Below are 25985 nucleotides of genomic sequence, written 5' to 3' on the forward strand. Positions count from 1 at the left end.
GTACAACTTGCTGCTGAAAGACAAGGGTTATATTTCACTCTAGGAAGTTGCCTTTTGGTGCTATTAGTGATGGGAGAGGAGGGCCACCACTGGGGAAGTGACAAATGGTGTGCAAAGCTTTCTCTTCTGGACATGCAGGACTGGGTCAAAATAATATGTGTATCCCTACTTACAAGGAGTAGCAATTACCCAATTAGGAACCAAGTAGAGTTGGAGACCCAGAAATGTATGATTGGAGCTCCATGAAAACAGAAAGAACCTTAACTGTGTATGAACTTCAAGTGGACAGAAACATCAGACAGCATAAGGAGGCATCATAGATGTCAGTAAGTAGACACAATGCATTGCTAGAGGAAAATATTGATGTGAGCATCAGACCGAGAGTAAGGGCATGAGAAACTGTGTTCCCATCCTCCAGCTATGCAGATAGTTCAACTTGAAGCCTTGTGCTGATGCTACTTAGAAGAATCTTTCCAAATATTGTTTGTTTTCATTGTTTCCATTGATTCGGACACTGAATTCTAGTTCCTTTTCACTGCTCCAAACATCCTGCATTTGATGTAAAAGTACCTTCAATTCAGGATACATTGTCGGGAATTGTGAGTTCTCTGGGATTTATAAAAGGTCCTTAAACAATGGCTAAGTGAACATTTTATAGAAAGTTGTAAAGCCATAAGTGATCTTCAGAATTATCTGGATAGAGTAAGGCAGTGAACAGAACAATGAACTCAACTTACTGAACCCAGATGTAAGTCCCATTTGCTAGTAATTTGTTGTGCGATTTTGGGCAGTTGATTTCAAACCCCTGAGCCTTATTTTCCTTACCTGGAAACATGTCAGATGATAACCCTTACCAGAACCACTTCACAGGGTTGTAGAAAAGATAAAATAAAATGCTGTATCTGTGTGCATCAATCAAGTTACAATCTCTGTGAAAGCATATTTCTATCATCTTTCTCCCAATTAAAAAAAAAAAGCCACCCACTTTCCTTTTCTGTAGTAGCCCATTTTCTGTTTCCTTTCACAAATAAGTTCCTTGCAAGGACCATTTTTATTCACCATCTCCGATTCTTCATAGCACATTCTACATGTTCAGTTCTCAGACATCATCTAACTCCACCTCTCAGCAGCATTTGTCCCATCTGACCACTTTCTCCTCCTTGAAAGGCCCCTTCCCTAGGCTCCCAGACACACCGTGCTAACCTTGTGTTCACTTACCACTCCAGCTGCTCTTCTTCCATCTCCTTTCTTGGTTCCAGTGGAACCAAAGGAGAGTAAAGGGAAGAGAGAGTGATAAAAAGTGTCTGCTCAATGGTGTAGACCTGTGGTCCCCAACCTTTTCGGCACCAGGGACCGGTTTCATGGAAGAAAATTTTTCCATGGATGGAGGAGGGGAGCCAGAGCTCAGGCAGTGATGTGAGCAATGGGGCTTGGCTGTAAACACAGATAAAGCTTCGTTTGCTTGCCCACCGCTAACCTCCTGCTGTGCACACACCCCCCCTTCCTAAGTTTCCTGGGAGACAATTTTCCACAGATGGGAGTGGGGGTTGGGGGTGGGTACAAGGCAGCGGAGCTCTGAGGCCTGGTCCCAAACAGGCCACAGACTGGTACCGGTACATGGCCTGGGGGTTGGGGACTACAGGTGTAGACAGTAAGGGGGTGCATTTCCTATGGAAAATGTAAATGAAAAATTCTTATTATTATAATGTGCTGAAAATTCTAAAAAATTCTAGTGATAAAATACTCCTCTCTGCTGGCATGGGACCAACCCTACCATCCTCTTTCCTCTTTGTTGCACCACTGACTGGGCTCCCCTCACCTTCCTAACACCGAAACATTACAGAATCCCAGAAATCAGCACATAAGCCTCTTCTCCTTTCTGTCTATACTAACTCCTTTGATTAACTCATTTAACTTTGTTGCTATAAATATCATATACATATTGATGACTCACATTTTTTATTTTCAGCTCACATATCTTCACTGAATTCCAGATTCATACATCAACACCCTACATGACATTTCAAACTTAACCTGTTCATAAGTAAGTTCCTAATATTCTTTCAGAAATCTGTTCATCTCACAATCTTCTCCATCTCAGATAAAGGACATTCCTTTGTACCAGTTGCTCAGGCAAAATTGTGGAGACATCTTGACTTTCCCCATTCAACCAATCAACCAGCAGAATCCAAACATTCTGGATACCTCCACAACTCCTTGTTTGTCCAGGCTTCCACATCACTCATCTGGATGACAGTGACAACTCCCTAGGGAATCTCCCTGCTTCTGCCTTCCCTCTTCCCATGTCACTGCCATCTACTCTCAACACACAGACAGAAAGAACCTTTTGAGATATAAATCAGACCATGTCACTCCTCTGCCCATATCTGCAAATGGCTCTCATTTCATTCAGAGTGAAAACCCAACCCCTTATTGTACCTTGCAGGCTCCTGCATTCTCACTGCTCCCTGCCCTCACTCCACCATCATCTTTCTAACTTCATCTCCAAAAACACAAAGATTTTTCTGCTCAGTTCAATCCATACTTTATTCTTCAAAAGTGCCAGGCAGGCATGTTCTTGCCTCAAGGCCTCCGCACTTGCTGTTCCCGCTGCCTGGAAAGCCGTTTGCCCCGTTACTGCCTGGCTGATTCGTGTCCTTAAGGGCTTCACTCAAATAATGCCTTATTCCTCCCTAGGGACCCTCTCCAAAAGCTCAGCTATTCACAATTTCCTATCCCCTTTGCCTGTCCTATTCTTCTCCACATCTCATATATTATATGTTTTACTGATTGATTTTGTTTATTTTCTGTCTGTCTCACTATAAATGTAAGCTCCTTGAAGGCAGAGATTATTCTTTGTGTTCACTGCTGCTGTTACCAGAACTGCTTATGAAGTTGTAGAAAAGCTAGTACTTTCTTTCCAAAACCTAGAACACACACTTAGTAAATAGTTTTGAATGAATGAAACATGAACAGATGTTTGAATTGAACAGACATTTGATAAATAGTTTTAAGTGAATGAATCTTGTTGAGATGTCTCATTTTACTCTGTGTCATGTCACCTACCTACCTCCCTTGAAGCACAGACCTTTCAGATGTAAGTATCAAAACAACTCTGAGCCAACCCCACACACAACCATGTACATGAAAATGAAAAAAGTTTGGTTATTTTCCAAGTACCATAGGGTTTGGAGTTGTGTAAACATTGCTCTGGTGACCAGTGTAGCCCTTTGTAAGACCAGAACCTTCTCTTCAACCCACCAGGAATGGGGTGAGCCACAATGGACCATTGATTTATTTAGGACATATTTTCAGCAATGTTTATTATGGAAGAATCCAAGGCCAGGACGTCCAAGAACCTTTTATAGTTATTCCTTATGGAGTGATTGCTTCCCAAAGGACGGAGTTTAGAAACTAAAAATAATTCTCAACATTCCACAAATTAAGAAAAACTTAACTTGTATAACATCACTTTTCTAACTTTCAGATAACCCAGAGGAATAGACTTTCTTGGGCAGGGGAGGCAGTTATTTGCCATATTTTTAAAAAGTAATCCCTATAAGTTGCTTAATGTATTTTAAAAATATTTTCATCCTCCTTTCTAATTCTACTGTATAGTACCACCTTGCCTTCCTCACTTAGCATATGACTCTATACACTGTATTTAGAAGCACTCAATCCTATTTTTTCCTTTTTTCTATTTCAAAATATTAATTAATATTTATTATTATTAATAATTATTAATTAAGGGTCACTACTCTTCATCCCTAAATCCCCAAGCTTCAGATTGTATACACCATAAGTGATCAACAGTTTGCTGTTACACTGGTGAAATGAATGATAGAAAACATATCATTAGGCTAGTTTCCCAGATTTTAGCAATTTGTTCTGTATTCTTTGGAAGCAGAGCATTGTGTTTCTGTCCATGTGCTATCATACATCATAATTTATTCTCTTGTTTTTATGTCATTGATCTGTTGAACAAAGAGGAACACTCTGCAAGTGTCAACTTTCCTTCCTATTCTCATGTAGGCGCCTGGAGATCATGCTGGAACAGTGTCAGCTTGCTCAATACTTAAGCATTCAAGTCACTGATTCTTGGTATCCAACTCAAGAAAATATCCTGTGTAGGTATCAAGGCTAGTGCTATGTTCTGCTGAAGTCACCATATTTCCTCCTACCTCTTAGATAATGAGAAGTTAAGGACAAATAATTAACTTCTCCTTCTCCCTGGTGACATTGATCTGTGGCCTGGCCTATCATTATGTAGAACTAGGTTTTCCTTAAAAGAAAGTGATTCAACCTGAGAAGTTGAAAGAGATCAGACGTAACAAACTCAAATATCCACTAGTGTGAATCAGGTACCATGAGAGCTGTGGAGGACTAGGAAATACATGTTCCATCTACAGGAGGCAGAGATTGCCCAGACACAGCAGATGTGTTATCTGTGGGGAAATTTGGATCCAGTATTACCAGAATTCTTGATCTTCCTGAAAAATGAATTATCTTGATTTTTACAAGAAATTTCTTGAATATTAAATACTTGCAACCGGCTCCATTTTGTTGAACACTGCAGCACAAACAAAACTCATCTGTCTGCCGTATTCACCTGTGGCTGCTGGTTTGCAACATCTGGATTAAATGAATCCTCAGGCATGACCCTGCCATTGGACTCTACAATGCTGAATAAAAAAAATCAGCTGGCACTATAAGTTTTGAAACTATTGAACTGAGTGACACTTCTTTAGAGCGATCCTAGAAAGTAAAAAAAATCCATATTGGCTGAAGAAAATGATTATACCACTACTTCCTGCCCATCTCCCCACCCTTCACCTAAGGAGCAGTTCCACAATTTGGCTGAAACACATATTCCACAAGAACCAAGTCAATAAGGAAAGAGGCTTCTCTAGCAAATCCCCCTACACCACAGGTTATGATGACATCTGCACTGGATGCTAAAGCAAAGGTCAAAGTGCCCTAAAACTTTTAATTAGAAGGAATCTTAAAGGACATCTGAATATAGCTCCCCAAATGACATAGCTAATGCTTCAGCTTTGGGACACCTGGCACCATTCACTACATGTCGTGGGCATCAAAAGAGTAAGAGACCCTCATTTGACTTACAGCTCCAGTGATTACCGGCTATGTGACCTTGTCATATAACTTCATCTTTCTGGACCTCAGTTTTGCTCTTTGAAATAAACTGATTGATTAGGTGACTTCTTCAAGACCTTAAAGTCAGAAAGACACTAAGAATACACAGAAGTCTGTCAAAGATTATGTAGCATTGCAACCCGCTGCATTGTGGTGGGCCCGCAGGGATGAATATTAGCGCTGTCATAATAAACTCAAACAGACATACACACACACACACACACACACACAGAGGAAACATTTCCTTCCACAACTAAGAATGATATAACCTTTTGAGCATGAAAGGGAAAATTATAGCTAAAATTAGCATCTTAAAAAGTAAACTACATAATCACTGAAGATGAAATTTTCTTAAAACTGTAGAACAATAAGATATGATGATAGCTGTCATAAGAGAGGAAATTGCAGGAGTCAATTTGAAAGGATTTGGGGGTGGTCCCCCCCCCCCCATTGAGATTTGCTTTTCCACATTGCACAGTACAGCTGAAAAGCTAAAATATTTCCCCAGGGCCTTTGTGATCTGTGCCTCCTAATGCTGCTGCTGACATTAGGAGAGTGTCATTCAGCCCTGAGTTAAAACCTTCTCGTGCAGAGATCCAGAGCATGTTTCAGGCTCGGTGTAGTCATCTCTCTCACATTTGCAAATCACCGTTCAGTTTAAATGTCCCCTTTACATGCATACTCTCATTTGTTCTCTAAAAACAGCCCTATTTGATGGAGCCTATATATCATTATAAAATCTCTCTCAGATGAATTCCAGCATATTCTCCCAACCTGCTTGCAAAGAAATAATCTCCTTTTGTTTGCCATTTGACAGTTCAGGAAGGACCCGTTCACTTCTCTTGGCTTTTTGGGATAAGATATGACCTTCTGGGTGGTATAATGGAGAGAGAAAGAAGGAGGAATCAAATCTAATCTTGGCTTTAGCCTGCTGATGAAACTTGAGCAAAGCACTTCAATTGACCATGCCTCAGTTCACTAAGCCACCAAATGGAGAAAATTATATCTATCCTACCACACTTATAGAGCAGTTAAGATCAAAATCAATATATAGATAAATATATCAAGTGACTTTATAAGCTGAAAAATACTGGTCTGTAAACCACATCAACTCTAGGCAGTAAAGAAGAATAAAGAGATTTCACATGGTCATGCAAACCTACACATTTAGATCAAATTGTAAGTCAGTGGCAGAGGTGACCAGAAACCTAGCTTAAAGGGACAGGAGCAATCAGCTCCTAGAGAAACACCCCATCTCATTGCAGAAAAAGTGACAAGCCACCTGATCCTACCTGACTAGGCTGAGGCCGGTCCTCAAGGCTCTTCTTTCTCTTCCCGGACAAATGGGGTCAGACCACAGGTATTGGCTGTTGAGGTGTGGTGGGCTCAGATGAAGACAAGCAAGCGAGTGCCCCTGTGCTGTCACCCCCACAGTCTGAATCTCGCTTCACCAAGTGGGCTGATGGCTATGTTCTCACCCTCCAACAAAGGGTCAGATGAAAGGACTGAGGGTGTTTACAGGGTGGAACTCAGAGGCAGAGTTTACAGAGGCAGAGAATTGGGTTTGTGGGTGGGACTTTCTTGTTTTGCAATGACACACCTCTCTCCTGTCCTCTCCCTCAAGAAGTCCTGGATTTTTCTGCCAACTTCCTCTATAAGTGACATCTGACCAGAGTGAACAGGAGCAGCCTCAGCCTTCTGTTTATTCCCCCATGGCACCTGCATGCTTCCAAGTAGCTATAAGAAAGCTTAAGCCTGAAGCCTATACTCCTATTACTAATATTCTTTATGATGACTTGATTTATTGGATATTTGTGATTTTAATCATCACTATCACTTTTGTATCATAAATGTTGAAGACTTGTAGAGCAGAATATCTCTATGAAAACAAACACATGTGCACACACAGTCAGTATTTCTATTAGAGAATTTGTCACATGACATTGTTCTCTGTGTGTGTGTGTGTGTGTGTGTCCCCCTCACTGGAAAGTGAGCTCCTTGTGAACATACCTTCACAATATTGAGGACATAATCCATGTATGCTCATTCAACAATAAAATGAATACATGTTCTTCTCCCATATCTCCCTCACAATGCCCAGCATATAGTAAGTAAGAAATAAATACATATGGAATGAATGATGATCAAGTAACATCTGCCTAATAACTTCTGACTTGTCCTTCAGTGGTTTTGCAACCATGGCAAGTCATATTTTTACCTTTCTGAGTGTTTTTTTTTTTTTTTTTGGACATCTGTAAATTGGAGCTATCATTTCATCTTCAGAGATGCAGAAATGTGGGTAGAATTTTAAAGGAAGTATATGAGAACGAACATAGGGTAAGACTTGACAGAGCAACAGTACTAAAAAATGAAATTTAGTCTTAATAAATGCATTCTGAAACCCAAATAAGTGTGTTCTATATAGACAGTTGGTATAAAATAAAGTATGAGCTGTACAATTAGGTGAATTGTTGGAAGAAAAGAGAGGACAGAAAACAAAGTGCTGGATGTGTATGATTAATTTCAATTTTCTATCTTAAATTCCCTCTTCCACTCAGCAGACTCTGGCCAAGTCAGATTGTATTTATTGGACGTCTGGAGGAACTGGGGTGCAATGAGAAACTAGGCCATTTGGATTCTATTCATTTAAAAGGAAAATAACTGACACCCCTCAAAAAAATGTTGTATGCAGTTGCAGGCATACTGAGGTCAAGAAGAGATTCCATGGGAAATAAGCTACAAACTGACAACTTACCTAAGGCCACCCAGGAGAGGTCATAGTGAATAAACAGTTGTTTTATATGCTTCTGCAATGCTGGGGACTTAATTAATTTATGCTCATTCAACACGTAGTTAACTGAGCTGTCACATCGGCCTTTCTCAGTTCTCCAAGTAGATCAGGAAAGAAAAATGAACTCAACACAGTCTCTAGCATAAGGAGTTCAAGAAGATAAAAGATGTCAGTGAATTAACATTATGGCATGTAGAAAACGGTGAGCACCCCAGATAGGATCAGAACGAGTACTCTGGTCACCCAGAGGGGGCAGCTGTTCCAGGGAGGTTGCACAGAGAAAGAAACAGCATCGGATCCAGGTGGTTACAGAGAGCTAGGATCTCGACAAGCACGACAGTAGAGTGGGATATGAATGTTATCCGTGAGATGGCCTCAGCCGCTGTTTGCGTGAAAGCTGATTTATGCCCTCCCTAATACAGACCCCAGGCTGAAAAGAGAATTTCACAGAACTGGTATCTAGGTCACACCACTTAGACACCACAAAACTACCAGGCAATTAGAAGTAATTGCGAGGCAAATACTGTTCCCACTTGGCTCCAAGTGTCTTTATGATGGCTCAGGGAGGGGGCAAAAAACAGGGCAGGAGAGGAAAGATGCCAGATCCCAGCCTGGTCTCTTAAGAGTGGGACCAACCAATGCACTGCTGTCTTAAAGGGTAAGAGACTCTGTGAAAAGTCTTGTTCACACATGGCAGCTATCTAATTACCGTTAGGATTCCAGTGGCCACCGAACGCTTCTCCCAGTTCATGCTGAGCTCCCGTCACACTGCAGCCTACAGTAACTGGGGCAGGAAACACAACACATCCAGGAGGAATACAAGCAGTAGAAAGAACGCCACATGGAAAACCTCAGCTCTGGTCACCATTTTGCCACTCACTGTGATCAGTGGCAAGTATCTTAGTTTTCCTCATGCCTCAGTTGCCTCTTCTGTGCGATGGAAATTATGACACAGATTCCACCCACCTGTCTGGGCTGTTTCGAGAGAAAATGAGATCCTGGAGATGATAAGAGCTTTGTAAACTCTTAAGTATTGATGTGAATACGAAGCACTATTATTATGGAACATATGGCTGTACATGGGAATTCACCTTATGTCTAGTATTTCCAGTTGTATCAGAAGCTATGCACAGATCTCCCGGTGGATGACATGTCCACTGTCCAAGGGGAGGAGAATCACAGGGTAATTTTACTAGGCTGGCCTTTGGAGATTATTTCTCTTGATGTCTTGTCCCTTCTCTTTCTTCCATGATAGTCTTTACAAATTATTCTCCTTCCTCCTCTCATTCAATTCTAGTGTCACTGAGGAAGAACCTAGGTTGTTACCTACTTGGGTCATACTAGTTTGTCAGACCTCCTCCCTTCTTGTCATTTTTCAGATGGGAGCAAAGTGACACCCAGGATCACACAGGCTAGCTCTCCCTGGCCTCAGCAAGGCTGTCCTCTTACATCCTGCCTGGGGCAGCAGATGGGCAGGAGGAAGCAAAGTGGCATGGACCCTGATCAGGTAGGAACCAGAGCCACCTCATCTCCAGTTCTTCCCCCTACAGGATCACACCAGGAAAAATCGGCACACAAACATGCATCACTGAGGGTAAAAAGGTACTATCTGCGAGAATCCTATATCCCAACTCCCAAGATACATCCCTCTCCCCAGGAGTCTTTTGGGAAAGGGGAGCTCAATGATAAGGAATAGATATTGGGCAGTTGTTTTTCAAGCAAACAGGAACGAAGCAGTATGAATTTCCCATTCTCTTGAGTTCTAGTAGTACACAGCATACATCATGGGTATTGCACTCTGTTATGGTTAGTTTTCCTCCCTGATACATATTGTCTACCCTCTTTAAAGGTAAGGGTCAAGTCTGAAACATTCTTCTTAGGATATAGCACAGTGAAATGCCAATAGTAGGTGCCCAAGAGATATTTGATGGGTAGGTGAATGAATAAACAAACTAATATATGAACTATTCTGTTTTCTTTCACAGCCCTATGAAGCCTTGCAGCTAGAGAGGTGATATTTCAGAGGGGAAGAAACAATAAGCCTCCCCACCCCCTGCTTTTGACAGGGGACTAAATTCAGCCCAAAGCATCTTTTTTCCTCTCTCTATTTACTCTGGACAATCTGTCCCTTATCAGATGAGCTCAAGACTGGTTGGAAATATGCATATTTTATTTGAAAATATCTGCTTCTTCCAGTTTTGTTTTGCTGTACAGACATTTGTCTGCTTTGCTGTATGTTGTGCATCAGATAGGACGCAGACAAACTGCTTTGGCTTTCTAAACTGTTGTGTTTTCTTCATTGAGTTATCATTTATCTCACTTCCCTTCCTGCATCTCACTCTTCCCAAGTTCCAATTTTATCCACAATGAAAGAGAACAATTTCACTGTTACTCTGTTTCACTGAGAGCTAGAAAGGGCACTGGCACAGGTATTAGAAGGCCTGAGGTTTAGTTCCCATTCTGTCACTAATGAGCTGTGTAACCTTCAGCAGATCACCTCTCCTATCTTGGCCTCTGCTTGTCCTTTGCAAAATAAGGTCTTCTCTTGACAGTCACAGAATCGAAGGGCAATAGTCTGAGACTCTCCTGGTATCAAGCTGCAATAACAGTTACACCATTTTTCGCATTCAGTGCATATGGGGAAGAATTCTTGTCATTTCTGGCTTTGGTTGGAGATGGTGATCTGGCATCAGCTGGCTTAGCGGGGCCCCTCCTCACTCTTCATCCCTGATCCGCTCCCACCCAGAGTGGCTTCACGGGTACGCAGTCTGTACAGTTGCACATGATTCTGTACATAGAAGGGCTCCATGCTTGGTTTTGTTCTGCTGTCACCATCTTGAAACTCTTAATAATTTTTGAACATGTGGCCTGCATTTTCATTTTGTTCTGGGCCTTGCAATCTATGTAGCCAGTCCTGTCCCTACTCTTATACCTGAAAGCAACAGAGAACTACGAAGACCAGCAAGAAGTAGAAAATGGTGCAGCTTTGCCAGCCATTAATGGCAGGGAGAAGGGCTTCCTAACAAGGCAAAGCCTTACCTTGGAATTCCCTCCTTTACAAATGTAAAAGCAAAGACAAGACAAGGTGGGAGGACATGAAACTTGCCACAGGCCCCACCCCTACGAATCCTCCCCATCTGGGGTGGACTGGGGGTCTGACTCATGCCCAGGGTGTGGCTCACCCTTCCTGCTAAGCACCGGGGCTCCGCCCTGCTCACAGGGCTCAGGAGGAAGTGTGGGTTATGCTGGAGCACGTGTGGAAACCATCCAGTCACCTCTCAACGTCACAGAGCTAGCTGGGATCTCAGAGCAAACTCAGGCAGCTATCACAGTCCCCCTTCATCAGAGAGAAACACCACTCCAGACTGGACAATAGACTGACTCCAGTTCACACGGTGAGCCAGTTTCCATCTCTTCTTGGCATTAATTCTCTCGTGAATGACTTCACCTTTCTGCATCTTTAGCACCCACAGGGGAGGAACTGACTCTTCTGTCACACAACCCCCAGTGCAGTAACCAGCAGGTTCTGACGCTCCATATATATGGTCGAATTAAATTGAAGATGACCTTGATATTTTAAAACCACAATGAGATGAAATTATAATTACCATTGGTTCTTTTCTCTCACCCGAAGTTCTTCTGCTAACAGCCTGAGTCATTTCGCATGTCTCAGCAGGGAAGAAATCAAAGAAGGGAAAAGAACCTTGACAAAATTTAAACATGCAAATAAAGAGCTTATGATAAATTACAATGCAAATAAGACAAGCTTTTGAAACACTAAGACACCAAGGAAAGTGTGAGGGACTCTGGTTAGGATAAAAGGTATTACACATTTGTGCGTAGGCATGAGGAGTTACTCAGCTAGTTCACTAGCTCTCTGGGTGTACGTGGGCAAGTATACCCTTGGCAAGTTTCTCTCTCTGGCCTTTGGCTTCCTTGTCACCAAAATGAAGAGACTTGGATGTGCTCAAAGTGCATTCTATGCTCCTAAGTATCTAACTATTAACACCTTCATATCAGTGTTGTGAATTAAGGACTGATCTTTCAGGGTAAGATTATATTCTAGAACATAAGTTGGCATGGCAAAATAATCAAATGATGAAAGCAACAAAACAGTTCAATTCAGCTGAGCTCTGACCGTGGGAGGTGACCCAGAGAGGAGGCTGCTATAGCACGTACCCACAAACACAGTCACTTGAATTCACATTTGAAGACATTGAATGTTCTGTTCTGCTTGGATGTATGAAGAATAAAGGAGAATGTTGGATTCTAAGGCCAAGACCATATTACTGAGGGTCCTGAATATTTGCCTAAGAAGTTTGTACTTAATTTTCATCTGTATTATGTGTTAGTGACTGTGCTTGGTGAGTCTGTCCTGACATGTGATGAGTTCCTGTGAACGTGACCAGTTTTGCAGAGAGCCCAAATCACCTGGGGAGAGGCGGTGTTCCTCATGCCTGTCTTAGTCCCTGATCAGTCACACTCATGCTTCTGCGCCTGTAGCATAAGGAAATTTGCACATTGGTAGCAACCTGTGACCACCTGAATCAAAGTCAGGCTCATAGTTTGGAGCTTTTGACTCCATTCTCAGCCTGGACCTTCAAAGTGCCAGGGAATCCTTCAGTTCTAAGGTCCAGAAAGACAGCCTCTCACCCTGAAGACAGCCTTTGATGTGTAGGTCCCTAGACATTTTCCTGAGAACCTCATATTAAAAATACACATTCCTAGGCCTCCTTGATTTACTAGATTACAATCTCTGGGAGAAATCCTAGGAATGTCCATGTTAACAAACCTTGCCAGATGGCTGTTATGTACATAAACACTTGAGAACCAGAGTGTTACATTTGCTCAATCTACTGTGATAATCATGACAAAAATTCTAACCCAGAATAGGCTGTACAAAAACCCAGGGGCAAGACCTTAGAGAGTGAATCAGTTCTGCTTCAAGGAGGCAGCAATGAAACCTGTGTGTCTGGAACATTGGGCAGTAGGCAGGGTGAAGGGTGTGATCAGGTTAGAAGGTAAGTAATTTGTACATAGATGACCCACGACCCTTTTATTTTTACATAGCTCTTCATAGTATGACACAAGAATCTGTAGTCTCCATCTCAAATTCTCACAGTTGGATATATTCTCACTGACTTCTTATACATGAGTTTCTTTCTTAACAACAGTTAACAGGGGGAAAAAATCCGCAAGGATGGGGATGAGAGCTAGCTGCATTTTACAGTCTCACCAAAGAGGAATCCTGCAGGCTTGGGCAAAGGGAAGAAGTTTAGTAAACTCCATCCCCATTTCCAGGGATACTCTGCCACGCAAAGGGTGTGAGCCCAGTGAGGACCAGCTTTAGCACCACAGAGTTTTCTTCAAGCATGTTTTGGACCCCAGGTGACATGGGAATCGCAGAGGGAACCTGCCACACAACATGCCATATCCGTTTTCAGAGGGTGTCAACACCCTCCTTCCCACACCTGCTGTTCCCAAATATCACAACCTGATTTTTTTCTCCAACCTCCTGTCTTGATGATGATGATTAAATATTCATGGAATGCTGTGATGCCAACATACTCTGTGAAATTTCAGATACCTTTTTTTAAACAGAAGCTTTTTTTCTCTTTTTCAGTTTATCTCAAATTTTAAAAAAGAGGTAAAAGGAATGACAAATGCAGCGACTCAAAAAGTAGAAACTGAACAAAAAAACTAGTGTCCTAGGTTCTCACAATTGTGCTTCAAGCCAAAAGTGTCCCACTTTAGGAAAAGGAGTACAACATAGAATTTAGAAAACAAAGACATGGAAGAGCAATTGTTCATGTTACAAAAGAATCTTTCATTTTACCATGGGGTCCATTCAAATAGCAAAATCATCCAATGTGTGTAAAATACAAGTAAATGTATGTATGTATTATATGTTTATTATGCAAAAAACTTCACCTTATTCAAAAAAATGTATATTTTTTAGAATCACAGGCTATTAGCTAAAAGTATCATCTTATCCAGTTGTTTTCAGTGTGAGTCTCAGTGGAGGTGCCACCAAGGTATGTCTGAGGTTGCCAGGAGGGACAAACAGAGCCCAAGAAGGTAGAGCCAAACAGGCTCATCCCAGTTCAGCTATAGCAACTCCACTGCTACTTGGGAATACATTGGAGGTGCACATAATGCTTAATTATTAAGAAGTTGTAGGGAGGCTCCAACAAAACACACAGAAGTACAATTCTTCAATTTTATATTTTAAGAAACAAAGGCACAGAGAAAAGTGGCTGTCCCAAAGTTATACACTGAGTTTTAACTTCAGTCCAATATTTTCTTTTCACAGTACCTTGTGGCCCCAGGGAACTCTTATAATTTTATTAAAGAAGTTGCTTATCTTCTATAAATGTCAGGGTTTTAAGCCTAAAACTGGTAAATTATCATAATAACCAAAACAACTGGCTATGAAATAATCATAAACTGAAGGTAAGATGCAAAACTTTTTCCTTACTGAAGAAGCTCGATATTCTCAAAGGTCTCCAGATTAGCTGAATAGTGTCAGTGTTGATCACAGCTTTGTCTTGAATCGTAACACAGATAACTTGAGCTAACACACACAAAATTTGATTTAAAATACCAACTAAAGCAAGGTGTTATCAAAATGAATCAACGCCCCAGTGAGAAGCAGTCACTCAGAGGAAAACTATTAAGTACCTGTGTTGGATCAACTAGTGTCTTATATTTATTTATTTCTAATTATTAAATTAATACTAATGTAGTGCTTACATTGTGCCAGAAACTTCTGTCAATACCTTACAAATAATCATTTAATCTCTGCAACAACCCTGTAAGGAAGGTCCTATATATTATTGCCAATTTATAGGTGGGAAAACTGGGTACAGGGAGAGATTTTCTTATCTCTCCAAATTCCCCTGCTTGTATCTTATGTTCAGAGCAGCCTGGGTTAATCTAGCTTCAAATGATCAGCTAGGCTTTCCCACCTTTGTGTCTTTGTCTTTGCTGTCCCCTCAATTTGGAACTTGGAATGCTGCCTTTCTCTCTTCCATACCGGCCATGAAAGATCCAGATAAATGTCACTATATGGCTATTGCCAGAGTCAGATGTGAACCCCACCACTTCCAAATTCTGATAGCAACTTATCATATCTTGGTTTTCATGTTACCTACCCTCTGCTCAAAAAAAATCTCTCAATGTTTCCTCGTTGCAAATCAAACTGAGTACAAAATTATTATCCTGTCATTAGAGATTCTTAACAATAACACCTCGCCCTTATTCCCCATTATTTCTTTTGGCATATCATATATTCCAGCCAAACTAAACTGTCATCATTCCCCAAATATGTCTCATAGGCTGCTACACCCATGCCTTTTCTCAGAATGATCCCTCTTCCTGGAGTCCCTGCCCATCACCTCCACTTAGAGAAAGTCTTCATAGCCCCCAAAGTCACCTGTTCCATGAAGCATTCTCCATTCTCTTCAGCCCTCCTCCATGAAAAAGCCACTTGCCTTCACCTCACCCTCCATATCCTTTTACCTTTTCTACACTCCATAGAGTATCTGTCTTATAGTTGTGTCTAGACCATGTCTTCCCCTAACTAGTCTGAGAGAACTTTGAGAGCAAGAACTGTCACATCAATCACCTAAAGTCCTGTCATCATGGCATATTATAGGCATTTAGCAAACATTTCATGGAATAGTATAAAATGGAGTGGATAAACTACAAAAAACTGGATAAAAGTATAGGCACAATCATTGTCTTTAGACCCTGATGACAGGCTTTTGGGGCTAAAGAACAGAATATTTTTCATGATTTTGGCACCTGAAAAAAGTGGTTGCTGGGAAAAGCAAGGAGATGTGGACAAGAAGAATAAAAGGAAGAACCTACCATTTATTAAGCTAATGGGCGAGCACTCTGATAAACACTTAATATATTGAATCATTTGAATTGTTTGGTTCTCACAATATCCCTTCATTTGATGGCAGAAGAAACAGAGGAGAAACAAGTGAATAACTTGCCCCACGGTCACAGAGGCAGTCCCAATCTACAGCTGTTTCCCCCGGCCTAGTGCTTCCCCCAGCACAGGACAAGTGAGAGAGGTCATGCCCATTCCCTGCAGCCCTGTCTCCCAGGATGATCCAGCACTCGATCACCTCAGCAGTGATATGTCATAAAACACAGTAACGACGAAAGCTTATACTTCCCAAATGCCTATCGTGTACCAATTAAAAGGTACATTATACACATTATCCCAAATTGCCCTAACCTTCCCATGAGGTGGCCATTACCAATCTCAATACAGGGAGAGAAAATGAAGTTCAGTGATGTGTCCCAAGGTCATGCGGTGGTGCAAAGCCCAAAATCCAACCCAGACCTTTAAGAGGCACCCTTTCAATCATGCTTCGTTGCCTCTTCATAGATTCTAGCCATACATGGTACATTAAAGAGACTCTCAAAAACAAATAAGAAACCACACACACACAAACACACACACACATTCATTCCTTCCTGGAAGGAAGGAATTAATTACTACTTTGAATATGAAGAACACAATAAGAATTTTCCATTTGATAATCTGAATCTACACCTCCCAGAGAAAAGTATCCTTAGAAACAGGTCTGGCAGGTGAACAAGGTAAGGCAACGCCAACACCCCAACACTCTCCTCTGAGCTTTGCCTTTCCCTGGAATTCTTATATTTTGATTCCTGTTGCTGCCACCAAGGCTAGTCCCCATCTCTCATCCCTTGGAAAGTGGGAGAGGATAGGAGAGTAACACTTTTCCTCTTTATCTCTCAGCTCAAGGTAAACATAATCTTTCTCCTTGTTTTCCTTAACACAACTGAGACCAGCTAACACATTCCAAATGAAATTTACTAAACACTGAGAAAAACCTAAATGGAAATAAAGAAAATTACAACAGCACACAATACATGACTGATCTCAAGATTTCTAATTAGAGAACAGCTTTACTGAACACCAACTTCTGTCCCATTTCCCCCAGCCAAAGATTATCTTAATCAATCTACAAACACTTGCGTGGTGCCCCTTTTGGATTTCCACGTGGGATCACCTTCCCACCATGGAAAAGACATTACCCAGTCAAATCTCCAGAGTCAACCTGCTGATTGACTAGGATCCTTTTATTCAGTCGTAACCTTCTCTTTCAGAAGATTCAACTCATAACCAATTTGCCAAGAGGTGCTAACTGACATCCTGAAGCCGCATCTCAGCTCACGCTAACAGCTCTGCCCATTTCCATGTTAGCATTCAGTTGACCCCTCCACCCAGCCACCCACCCAGCCACCACAGAGGCTTTCCTCTGGAATTTGAATTTTAGAGTTTATTATGACATTAATATCAGAGTGTAGTCTCTGAGAAGACCACCCCACACGCTCCTTTGAAATGCTCATTAAGACTGATGACCACGAATCTTTGCAGATCATAACCCCCCCCAAAAAACACCCCATCAAAATATCATCTACCTCAAGAGATGTTATCCCAGGGCTGTGGGTATGAAGCGGCGGTACCTGAGTAAAACAGATGCCCAATTTCTCATCTCCCATCCCACATGGCACTCCTAACACCAAGGACAACGTGCCAAATAATTAAACCACACCAGTCACTGAATCCGATCATTCCTGTTTGGGACTCATAGGTTGCTGGCAGTAACAACAAGGACACAGAATAACACCATCGCATGAATAAATGCTGCTGCCTTATGCTACTGTTGTGCTCCATAGTTCATGAAGGCTCTCCCATCTCTCACCTCCACTCAGCCTCCTGTCAGTTCCATGACATCAACAGGACAGGGGTTACAACTACATTTCTCCCTCTTCCCAACCTACTCCTGCAGAAACATCTCTCATTTTCCCTCCTTACCCCCTCGTTATTCCTTGGCACATCGTGCTTATTTATGCTTCTTTGCCTTTGCCCATCCCATGCCCTCTACCTGAAATGCCACCTCCACCTGGCGGAATACGCCATCTTCCTGAGACTCTTATGAAACCTGTTGTAATTCTCAGCATTGGGGCTGCCCTTGTATATCTCTTTATTTTAAAGGCTGGAAAGAAACTTTATCTTTTTTCATGTGCATGGCTCAGACAAATTACCATTTTGAACATTTTCCTATAATTTACTATGATTTAGCATTGAGACAAAAAGTTGTGAGCACAGAACGGCATGGCCTCGGGGAAGCAGGGTGTAAATGGGGTGTGAGAGGAGCACATTTTTACCATCATGAGAATAACTACCTGCTACTCAGAAGAAAATTCTGGAGACAATAAACATTATTATCTCAGTAGTTTTCACAATAATTCTTCTTAAGAAGAGAATTGCCTTTGTCTTGGGCAAAAAGAAAAAATACTTGATGAGCCCTTGGGATAGAAAGTGTGCTTTTGAGGATAGCTTCAGAGAAGTGAGCAAAATATCTGTAATGAAAATGAGAGTAATTTAGTTTTATTCCTCAGAAGAGGGAGCATGAATAAAAGACAACAGAACTGTGAGGTGAAGAAAAAGTTTGTCAGGATGGAGACAAACTGAACAAGATGGGCTGAAACTACTGAAGCTCTGTGGTTGTGGGAGTGTGAGGACATTTTAAGAACAGTGATGCCTGCTTTTCTCATTTGAAGTTATTAAAATGTTTAGATCCCTGAACCTTTCAGTTCCCCCAGCTGTCCAAAGGGAATGATAGTGAAACCTAGTCCACAGGACTGTTTTGGGGACTAAGTGAGAAAGATGGGGTAAGAACAGTTTGAAAGCCAGGAAATTAATAATGATGGTTGCTATTTCCTGGCTGAGATGGTTTCAGGGACCCACCAGTGATAATGGCATATGATTATGATGTTGACATTCAATATTTTTTTGTCTATAAAAGGTTTGGCCAGAGTCTTTGTTTTATAAATGTGGCCCCTGAGAACCAAAAAAAAAAAGAGAAAGAAATGATGTAACATATATGAAGTGCCACAGTAAATAGATTATGTCCCTTTCATCCACTTGCTGATTTATTCAAGCCTTTACTAATGTCTACAATATACATAGCATAGTACATGGCGCCAGTAATTCAGGCTTTGATGCTATTAAGCAGGTCAGCTTTGCTATAGCCAGAAAGGAGAAGGAACAGCAGAACTTATGAGAACTTCTGTCACATAGGTCCAGCAGGTTCCAACTCATCAACCTGGTGCAAGGAGGAAGACAGGGAGGGCATTCACGAGCAGATTTGCCATCCTCCCGGGATACAACAGTGCAGTGCTTTGTTTTGTATTTTATTTTCATGGAAACTTCCTCCCAGAGGGTCAAGGATGCCTGTTCCACTCTCTTAACAGACTAATTACTTCCTTCTTTTCCTTTTCTCTTCTTCCTTGCCTTTCTCCAAAAACATCATTAGGCAAACCAGAACAGAAGGTGGCCGGAATCTCGCCTGTGTGTCTGCCTTGCAGAGCTCCAAGTCAGAAGGAGGGTGCCCCTCACCGAGTTCCTGGCATTTGATGTTCAGTCTGGAAAGGAAGTGTGACCATCTGCCTTGGATTCTATCAAATGGAGTCTGTCCTCACTGTTCAGTCCCGTGAACATGTGAGTCATGGACCAGTTGGAATAGAAGCAAGGTCTCTAGCTGCAGCCTGAACAATGACAAATCTAGGGTTAGAATAAAGCCCAGTAGGATAGCAGGGAAGACAAGACAGGAGAATTAGGTCAGTATCTGCTCCTTGGGACCCGAGACAGAACAGTGCTGACACCTGGATGGCTGAATACTCAGTCAAGCTTCTAAGACGCACAACTGACGCCAGAAAACCAGGCCCAAGAGCTCTTGAAAAACATTGGCTCTACCACCCTCAATTTATAGATGGGGAAGCTGAAGTTCAAAAAGAGAGAGTAGGCCAGGCACAGTTGCTCACACCTGTAATCCCAGCACTTTGGGAGGCCCAGGCAGGAGGATCGCTTAAGGGCAGGAGTTTGAGACCATCCTGGGCAACATAGTGAGATCTCTATCCCTATAAAAAAATTTTTAAGAAAATTAACCAGGAAAGGTGGTGCATACTTATTGTCCCAGCAACTTGGGAGACTAAGGTGGGAGGATTGACTGAGCCCCAGAGTTTCAGGCTGCCCTGAGCTATGATCATATCACTACATTCCAGCCCATGGGTGACAGCCCAAGATCCTATCTCAAAAAGAAAGAGAGGGGGTGGGAGGGGAGGAGAACGCACGCTGGTGAGTAGCAGAGCCAGAGTCAGAATCAGGTGCTCTAACTCCCTGGCCTAGCTTTTTTTCACTACAATAGTATGACTCTTGTCACTGGCTGAGGACAACAAAAGAAGTGTAATGGTTGTAAGTGACTGTCCCAGTGATTATCAGGACAAGGAATCTATCCCTCAGCCTGAGAACCCCATAGACAGATCATCAACAAGCCTCCAGATAATACAGTTTGCATCAAAACAACTTTTATTTCCTAAATGTTTTCTCAGCTGTGCCTTAAAATAAAATATACGTGTCTAATCTTATTCAGCTCTGTGCTGCCTGCTGCCGTCAGAGAACAGCGAGAAAGTACTGACACAGAGAAGCTGCAAACTCTGCAAGGAGATTCGGGGAAGGGTGAGGGCAGTGGAAACACCCACCAAACCAGCCACGCTGAGTGCTTCTCACACGAATGTTGTCTGGCTCAGCCCCTTGGCATAGTCAGAGTGGAAATGGCATGTCCAGATGAAGTTGGACTCAATGTCATCCCCAGCGGGTCTTCCCCGCTGCAGTAAAAGGCACTCCATCTTTCCAGTTGCTCCCTCACAAACTCATAATGTTATGCCCAACTCTCTTTCACACTCTGCATCCAGTTCATCAGTAAACATTGTTGGCTCTAACTCCGTAACGTAGCATGTATTCCTTTCCTCTTGCCGCTATATAAAATCACCCCCAAAACAGTGGCTTAAAACAACACAGATTTTTTTTTATCTTACAGTTCTGGAGGTCAGAATTCTGCAAGGCTGCATTTATTCTGGAGGATCTTGGAAGGAACCTTTGCCACTGATTTTTCCAGCTTCCACAAGCTGACCATGTTCCTTGGGTTGTGGCACCTTCTTCCATCAGCAAAGCCAGAAGCATTGCCTCTTTCCTGTCTCTCTCTGCTTCTTCCATCCTCACATGAGCTTCTCTCTTTCTTTTTTTAATTTTTTCCAACTTTGTTGAGGTACAATTGGCAAATAAACATCATATATATTTAAGGTGTGCAGTGTTGATGTCTTCATATAGGTTTGCACTGTGAAATGATTACCATAATCAAGCTAACACATCCATCAGTTCACATAGTTACCTTTTTTTTGGTGGTGACAGCATTTAAGATCTATTCTCTTAGCACATTTCAAGTATACAATACAGCGTTGTTAATTATTGTCACCATGCTGTACATTAAATTTCCAGAAGTATTCATCCTGCATAACTAAAATTTTGTACCCTTTGATAAACATCTCCACATTTCCCCAACCACTGCCCAAAAAAACCTTGTTAACCAAATTTTACTCTGCTTCTATGAATGCCACATTTTTAGATTCTACATATAAATTAGATCAGGTAGTATTTGTCTTTCTGTGTCTGGCTTATTTCACTTAGCATAATGTCCTCCAGGTTTTCTTTATCCATTTATCTGTCGAGAGAGACTTAGGTTGATTCCATATCTTGGCTGCTGTGAATAATCACCTTCTCTCTTTCTAATTATACTGCTTCCCTCTTAGAAGGACCCTTGGTATTACCTTGGGACCACCCAGATAACCCAGAATAATCTCTCTATCTGAAGATCTTTAACCACATCTGCAAAGTCTCATTTGCCTTATAAGGTTCCAGGGATTAGGACGTGGACATGTTTGGGGGCCGCTATTCCCCCTGCTACATAGACAAAATCTTATTATATTTCAGCAACTCCACAGCTATCACCCTAATCCCAGCCTCCACTATCACCCACCTGGTTTATTGCAGTAACCTCCTAACCAGTTTCCCTGCTTCTGCCCATCCTTCCACCCTCAGAAATGTAAGTCCAGTCATGTCAATTCCCTGCTCAAAAGCACACTAAGGCCTCCAAGGCCCCCATGATCCAGCTCCAGAGACCCCCAGGCTCTCACCTCCTCCTGCTGTGCCCCCTTGCTCACTCTGTCCCAACCACACTGACCCCAGTGTGGGTCCTTGAGTGTGCCAGGTGCACCCATGCCTCAGAGCACTTTGCACTTGCTGTTCCCTATGCCTGGGACACTCTTAGTACATAGTAGACACTCAACAAGTGTTTGATGAATAAATGAATAAGGGTACTTAACCTCTCTGAATCAATGAATGAATTTTCTTCTCTAGCCTCAATTTCCATAATCATGAAATGAGGGTATTAATATGCACTTTGCAAGCTTTTCAGGAAGTATTTTGGCCATCCTTCAGGTTGTGCTGTTCAGCATCAAACTCTTTTTCTTATTTCTGAAGAATATATCAAGATGTGAGGTATCGGTGAGATGCAATGCTTTCCTTCCATCCATGAAAAAAGAGCTGCCTCATTCCCTCTTTACTTCTAAGCATTCAAAAGTGATGAACGTGTGATCTAGATTTGATCAAACAGGTGCTTCTTTCCACCCAAAGGACTGGCTTTGGAAAGACGACGAGAATTCATCTAGAGTGGTTGTGGTGATGACTAGTGGTATCCAGTCATGACACTGTCATGGCCAGACAATTATGGCTTAAAAAGCCTCACTGTACTGAGAGTCCTTTTAATCCTCTGAGACTGCCTGGGCTTCTGCCCATAGTCCCTGTTGGGTCCTCCTGCCTCTCCTCAGATCAGTCAGCCTTCTATTTCTTCTAATCAGTTCCTCTTTTTGCCTACACTAGCAATAGTTTCTTTTGCCTGCAGAAAGCTCCCTGTAGTAGACTCAGAGGGAGTCTACAATAGATGCTGCTGGTGTTTCACCCAGATCTTATTTGCCAAGTGGGATACATGCTGTCTAGTCACTACAGGTGCTGCAGCCAACGGCTTACAGACTTGATCTTGGAAGAATTGCTTTGGGCTGATAGGAGCTGTTTCAACTAGAGACACGTGGGGAGTTATACCACCCCTCCCCCGATACATCCAAGGACTGACTAATACAGGGATCAAAAAGCCCAGATCCTTTGCCTCAGGTTGGGACAACTCCCCAGTGTGAATTACACTCCAGACTTCCTCTGAAACAGAACAAGTATATGTCTTACTGAGATTACCACTAGCCATCAGCTTGTCCCTTCCCTATCCTGCTTTCCTCATTCTCTTGGAGATGTTTCTTAAGAGCATGCACTCAATAAACCATTGACCTGAATCCCTTCTCAGGTTCTACTTCTGGGGAACCTGTATTAAGAAATATTTCAACTGATAATTGGATTATGAGAAATAAAATATTTATTTAAAAAATATCAGCTGGTACTTGGTAAGTTGTAACGATGCTCAATAAGTAGTAATAATTATATTTGTAAAAGTCTGGCAATGGCAAACTCACTATCTGATGTAACTTCCCACCCCATATATTGTACTCTGATGGTCAGAAAAATATTTTCATTAACTCAAAATTGTTTCCCTGTATATTTCATGCTTCTTTCTCCTATTCCTTTCCTCTAACATGAACTAAGAAACACCTGATACCACTTTCATAAGATAGCTGTGCAAATGATGGAAAGCACCAATCCTACTCTCTTAGGTTTTCTGTTCATGAAATGAAACATTCCTAGTGGAGCAGACATGACCGTCCCACCACCACACACCCGTGTGTAAAGGAAACTGTCCACGTGTGGTCTTCCCTTGAAGGTCGAAGTTCCCTCTAGCTTAGAAATAACCACGTTTATATGTTAGTACCTGCTTCTGGCCAAAGCTGATTGGACCAGAAAGTGCCCATGGCCCAGGGATTGCCAAAATATAGGATAATCAGCAACTACAGAGTGACTCAAATGACAGGGGTTATGGTAATTAAGCATAGAAATCAGATTATGTCTCTACCGATTTCATAATATGGAGCAAATGGTACAGTTTAGTAGTATGAAAAGAATAGATCCTAAGGGAAGCAGAGACTGACAGCGTAGTCGAGTCACACTGAAGGTGAAGAACAGGAACAAGAGCCGTGTGCTCTGGCTCCAGCAACACCTAGAGAAGACCAACCCAAGCACAGCAGTTGGATCCAGACCACATTCCCATTTCAGGTGCTGTGGAGCCTGAGGGTTAAGGTTTGCCTGGCTTCCAGTAAAGCCAGAGAAGCTTGTTTCCACGTGTATGTATCCTTAAAATAAATCTTACATTACTTGATTTAACTTGAGTGGGTTTTTCTTTCTCAGAACCAAAGGAGTTTAACACTCTCAGTAACCAAGCACAAAGTAATACTCTATTCAAAAGCCCTTTGCAATACCACAGTTTTCGCTATATTTAGGGTCAAATTTGTGTCTCCAAAATATGTGTCCAATATGCTTAGCACATAATCTTAGATTATGAAGTAAGAAGACTGTTGCTGGGATATCGGCTCCATCTCCCAAATCACATCAGCTTTTTCTATATTGGTGAGTTTCTAATAATACAGTATCCTATGTATGCAAAACCCACTTGCTTTTCTGAATGCCTGAGCTTACTGAAACCCCAAGGACAAGCACTGTTAAGGGACTCACTTTGGGGTGTGCTTGCCATCTGAATTGTTTGCACAGGTATTTGCACAGACACCTTTAGAAGAAAATAAGCGCCAGCACTAGACTTTTATTGATTGAAAATTACTCAGCAGTTTTAATCAATCATACAAATATTGGAGCTTTTTTGGTAGGCTTGACAAAACCAACGAAAGCCAAGGCATTGTCCGAGGCAGAAGATCCTGGAGAGTCAATTCCCTCTTTTTACAGATGGGAAAACTGAGGTCTTACCCAGAGCACACATCCAGGAACTGGGAGAGCCAGGGCTGTAGTAGAGACGCCGTGACATCATCCAGCCCCCGCTCTCTCCATCAGCATCCACTCACCTCCGCCTGCAGGGAGCTGGGGAGCCAGCTGAAAAGCACCACACAGCCCACGAATGGCCCAGCATTGTGTTCACCACCTCACTGACTTCTATTCAGAATGATTCCAGAAAAAAGTGTGACTATCTGATTTTGGGGAAACTTTCCTGAGGTCCTAAACGTCTTCAGTATCCAGATGAGTCCTTATAACTGCATGTGAAATCATTGAAAAAGTAGCTATTGATCATGCACTGTGAGTAGGTCCCAACCAAACACTGTAGTGCCCTTCGTTCATGGAGATCCCAGTTTTATGAAGGGAGAGAAGCACGGAAATGAACAGTTACAAATGCATGAGGGAAGGGAACAGTAGACATCCATGCAAAGCCTACCAGTGTTCAAAGAACACTTCTGCCTGCTGCTCTTCATCAAAGGCAGTAGGCTGGGTTCCATTACCATTTTCCCTAAAGCATAGAACAGCCCCAACCCATTAGCTCTAAAGTGTGATATTCACTTGGTTAATGTTTATTGAATTTGGCACTGCGTACGTAAAAGAACACTGGTCAGTGTGCCCTCAGGAAAATAACAATTAACCTAAGTAATGCAGGCAAGAGTCGATGCTAAAGTAGTTATTTAACCATGTGGAAAACACTGTGTACATAATCATGTACTGGGAAAGTCGATGAGTGAAAGTTAACATCTTTTTTGTGAAGGCCTCCGAGAAAAAGTGGGGGTTCTGGTTGGAAAGATGTGGCGATGTCAGCTGACAGATGGCAAGAAGGAGGCAGTTCCGGACACAGGCTTGAAACAGAGAAGTTAGTGTGGGAAAGTGCGAGCAAACTGACCCCGTCGTGCAGAGAGAGTGGGCAAGGCGTGAGTAAAGACAAGGAGCATGAAAAAGAGTAAGAGGAAATGCTGTTTGGTGGGTGGAATTTGTGTTTTGCATCTGAAAGTGTGGATCTGAAGAGGGCAGAAGATAACCATATGGACTGGAACAAGATGGCCTTTGCCCAGCAGGGGACCAGTTACTCTTCATCGATTCTTAGACTGAAATCTCTCCTTCTGTAGCAAATGCCATCCAGAGGCTACACGGAACAGAAAGTACAGC

This window comes from Eulemur rufifrons, chromosome 7, assembly GCF_041146395.1.
Source record: "Eulemur rufifrons isolate Redbay chromosome 7, OSU_ERuf_1, whole genome shotgun sequence".
Lineage (NCBI taxonomy): Eukaryota > Metazoa > Chordata > Mammalia > Primates > Lemuridae > Eulemur > Eulemur rufifrons.